A 5,000-nucleotide genomic window follows, 5' to 3' on the forward strand; every position below is an offset into this window, starting at 1 on the left:
CATGGCCTCTTCCCCTGCAGAGCACCACTCCCACCTCCACACGGTATTCCATTACCTCCACACTCGTCCAGCAGGTGGGCTTCCCCAGCGCTGACCCAGGCAAAAGCATTTGTTACCGAAACCTTCAACACACACGTCCAGCTGAGAAATAGATTCTAAACACATTGTAGAGCAGGTCTCAGCTAATGTGTTATTGCTCTTGTGTATACATGTTGACCTAGTTTGATTTCATGTATGCATGCCACCATATGTATGTAGCAATGCACTTTCCATAAGATCTGAACAGTATATCAACTCAGAGGACATTTGAAGCTCCTCAAAGTGATTCTTGTCATTCCTCACGGAGGTCCTGGGTGCATCTCAGACAGAGAGAGAGAGCGACAGAGACAGAGAGAGAGAGAGGGAGAGGGAGAGAGAGAGGGAGAGAGAGCGCAAGAGAGCAGCATGAAGCAGGGAGCTATGTGTGGAATGTGACTTTGACGGTTGAATTAATAAAAGTATATGAGGTCCCTGTGCCCCGTGGGGAGATGTGTGTGTATGTGTGTGTGTGTGTGGGGGGGGGGGGGGGGGGGGGATGTGGGGGGTGGAGACGGGGTGGACAGGGAAAGGCCCTGAGGCCCAACAGCTGTGAATCAACATCCACAACATCATACACATCTCACACAGGACCAGAAGAACGAGTGTGTGTGTGTGTGTGTGTGTGTGTGTGTGTGTGTGTGTGTGTGTGTAAGATGGAGGAAGGGTGCAAGAGCAAAGTTATGCAGGAGTAATCAAGAGAGATGGAACCAAGACAATGAAGGAGAGAGAGATAGAGATAACGTGGGGGAGAAGGAGAGAGAGAGAGGGAAAAGGGATGGTTGGAAAAAGGAGAGAGGAGCAAAAGGCCTTTATCTGATTCCTTTGTCTCTCCACTGTGTAAATCTCCAGTGAAGGCTGGCCTGTCCCTTGCATAAACACGGCGTGGAGTGTCCTGGGGACGTGTTTGATCTGATAAGTCCACACAAAGAGAAGCCTACTGTGCTGGGCCCAAAGGCCTGCTCTCTTCTCCTCTCCTCCTCTCTCCCTGTTTATTTGAGGAACAACTTCTGAGGAGGATGCAACTCCTGCAATGCCTTATATAGACAAACGGAGAAGCTGTGTTTGCGGCAATTAAGTCCACACACCTTTCCCTTAAAAACACCATCAGTCATGGTGAGAACATCTCACTGACTCCAGCTTAAGCGTTCTGTTGAACAAAATGATTTGTACTGACCTCCGTTGCTACAGTAATCCCAGCGTCTGCATTCAAACGTTCTAGTTTTTTTTATTTGTCTTGGGTTATCACTCCAGACTGATTTAACAAGTGATTGTCCACTGCGGTTCCCAGCGAGTCCGAGCCAGAGCCCACAGACTCGGTGACCTGGGGTCAACAGACTGCAAAGCCCTGATAATCCAGCACCAGTACTGGGTAAATGTTGTTGTTTGCTTTTGTGACTGCGGCACACTGGTGACCCCGTTCCTTTGTCATGGGGGTGCTGGCCGAGTTTGGGGACGTTTGTCTTGGCACGCAGCGAGCCTCCCTACTGGACACCCTGCCAAGCGGAGGGGTGGGGGGTGGGAGGGACAGCGCTTGATGCTCCAAACACTGGACTCTAACAGAGGAGCTACACCAGGCGCCTAACTGAAGCGTTCCGTTCGCAACGCGTAAAATCCATTTTAGATGGAAGACTGGTCTATTTTTTTTTCCAAATGTACGTGCCTGGTGTACGTCTGGTGTAGCTACCTCCATTTATTATAGTGATTATTAACTGCTGCGACATACGCGTCGCCAACGGAACGCTTCAGTTCACCATGCGCCTGGTTTAGCTCCCTTGTTAGAGTAGATTTGTCCGGTGTGTCCACATGGAGGAAGGGTTTCTCTGCGCAGAGCCCTCTCCTCCTCTGGTTCTCCGCCAAAGGGCTTGTTATGCATCATTTGCTATACAACTCAACTAGTTCATGTATAGAACGATCACGGTCCATGAAAGTCTGAAAAGGATAACAGCTGCATAGATCAAAACCTAAAATACTTAACTTATTGATCTTTCATGAACTGTTTGATAACAAGGTGCACTGAAGTCTATGCACTAAAGATTGAGGAGAACAGCTGTGTTTAAACTTTCTTGACCATTTACTCCTAGTTTCCAATGCAATAAATCTCAGTAGAATTAACAGTAGAAGCTGTCTTGTCAATTGACTAGGCCCATTTTTATCTGTCAGTCTCATGAATGGCATCATTTGAATTTGCATTCACTGAATTTACATTTGAATTCCCAACCATCTGTGCGCCGCGTAGTATCTTATTGCCTTTGCACTCTCCTCCTCACCTTCCTCATCCTCTCCCAAAACACCCACCTTCATCTGTTGGGGGTAAGAGAGGGAAGAAGGAAGCTCCCCTCTCAAGCTCATATCCTCCATCCCTCCCTTTTAATCCCCTCTGTCCAAACAGTCTCTTGGAATAATACACAAACGCTCCCGATATGTCCAACGGATGTTAGCTTTGCATTTGAATTTAGCCACGTAGCAGTGCTGTTGGACATACTGATGGCTTAGGCACATGCTTCTGGAAGGAATCGCGACTCTCCAAAGCAAATTTACAGTATACCGCAAAACTACCGACACACACACACACACACACACACTCCTTTCTTGCCATCTGGTGGTTTATTTAAGAAGCCCCTGCTGGCCCGAGGTGATAATGGCATGATAATTCTACTGCATGACTGATAGGACCTGAGCTCTCTCTTTGTTCCTCCTCCCCACTACACGCCTGCACAGATCCAACCAGAGGTGAGATGAGGGCTCTTCTGAACAACACCCAGTGATGCGCCACCACAGATACACCTCTCTACCGTACGGGCCATGCAGAGTCTAAGGGACTACATCTCTCACTCCATATTCACATACCCCCACAAATTAAATATTAAATTAAATAAAAGTTATATATCAATGTGCAGACCAATAAGAATACAGAGATGATGTCTTCATTTACCTCAAAAGTTTAACTTAAACAGTGTATGTGTTTTGTTTTCCGATAAACGTGCAACATGCATTTCCTTGAGCATTCAATCTGTACTTCAGATTCCATCCCTTATTTCCTGCGAGCGCTTGGGGAAAAAGAGGAGGGGAAAGTGATCCTTTAAGCTGTCGAGGAGCAGTAAGTGTTGGGCTGCCCTGCTGAAAGTGGTCTGGTAGGAAATGTGCAAAACAGAGATTCTCTCTCTCTCTGTCTCTGTCTTCAGCCCAAATGGCATAAATAAATGAAGACCGAGTTTTCATTAGTCATTTTGAGAAGGCATCGTGCTCACTTAATCCTGACAAATGGGTAGGACACGGTGGCAGATGTACAGACAACATTAAAGCTCAGAGCCTCGCCTGATCGATTCCCCATGCCTCTCCTCAGAACTCGCTAGAAGCTAGGATCAAAACCAGGGCCACCAAAGTGCCTTTTTCTTAGTAGCTGACCTTTTCGGTTCCTGGCAGAGCTTCCTGGAGAGGACCCAGCATGCTCCACTCAAGCACACACACACACACACACACACACACACACACACACTCTGTTTGTTCTGTATGGCGTCTCAGACCTGGGACTAACTGAATCACTGGGTTGCGTATCTTAACAGTGAATCATCCCAGATAACCCTGGGTGAGTCTCTCTAACCGCCTTAATGAGGATATTGTGTGTCTTCCCTCTGTTGCTTACCCTGGCCCTCCCTGGCTGCTGTTTCCGAGAGGGATAGGATTTTCCCTGAAGGATAAATCCCTGACTGGTCGACACAGTAATGCTGTCATATTTTCTATGATCATGTATACAACGATGACTTCATGTTAATAGAGAGCATTACAGAGATCCCTTTCAGTTGCTTGCAGTTATAACAGTGAGAGAGAAAAAAGCGAGAGATTTAGAGGTGTGAACAGTTATTTAGACAGATCGGTTCAGACACACAGAAGAAAGTGTACACAGACGGGGAGGGTGGCCAAGGGCTTGATGAAAAAATACATCATTTCCCCACTGTGCTCGCAGTTTTAAATGTCAGGTAACCGAATCGCCTGGAAAGTCCGGCCTCCCATCCATCAGCTATTTTTAATATTGCAAATTGCCCGACGGCTCCCAAATAATTCCAGCTCCCCTCTCAACGTGAACTTCCCGCTGTTCCGGTCAACAGCGGGAATAAATGGGGCAGGAGAAAGTAATTCATCCCATCAAGTGCACTCCAATCAGCCCCCACGTCAGAGCTGCACTGCTGGCGTGAGAGAGAGAGAGAGAGAGAGAGAGAGAGAGAGAGAGAGAGAGAGAGAGAGAGAGAGAGACAGAGAGAGAGAGCGAGAGAGAGAGAGAGCGCAGTTGACCGGCCGGACTGAGTCATGGGTTCGGACCGGCTGATAGAGACGTGGTGGGCTCTGAGGCCCGGGGCCCTGGAGAGATATGCGAGCAGGTTCACAGCTAAGAAAACACGAGGAGGATGCTGTAGTCTAAAGCTCCAGACATGGCTGCCAGAGGTGAAACTCCAAAGCTTTAGCTGTTTTGACAGCAATGACACTGCCAAGAACTCATAAATGTGTAAGTAGGTATTGCATTGCATTGCATTGCATGTATGTGTGTGTGTGTGTGTGTGTGTGTGTGTCTGTGTGTGCTAACATATATGTTTGTGACTGCATGCTCTCTACACCCCCTCATACTGTATGTATGTTCATGTACAGTATGTGAGCGTGTGAGTGTTTTTACACTAGACAGCTAAACTCAAAGCACAACATCTGACCGAGGCAAAAGATCAGCAGCAACAGCCTGCTTTAACTGTAGATCTGTGGACATGCCACTGGATCTAATCAAGGGCTTTCAGCGCTGTCAGTCAACCCTGTATCTACGGCGATAAAGTGCATGGCAGCGAACCTCATCAGCGCCATGGAAACCTGGAGGAATTCCCCCCCACCGGTGCCTCAGCGAGAGGTGATGTCACTCCCATAATGAAGCGCCTTCACCG

General features: G+C 47.8%; 1 protein-coding gene across 1 annotated transcript in view; it reads right to left on the reverse strand.

Moving 5' to 3' along the window:
• ror1 (receptor tyrosine kinase-like orphan receptor 1) overlaps positions 1–5,000 on the reverse strand; it is a 122,959-nt gene that overhangs the window by 35,303 nt on the left and 82,656 nt on the right. The gene's annotated exons all lie outside the window — the stretch shown is intronic.

Source organism: Sardina pilchardus, chromosome 15 (genome assembly GCF_963854185.1).
Source record: "Sardina pilchardus chromosome 15, fSarPil1.1, whole genome shotgun sequence".
NCBI lineage: Eukaryota > Metazoa > Chordata > Actinopteri > Clupeiformes > Clupeidae > Sardina > Sardina pilchardus.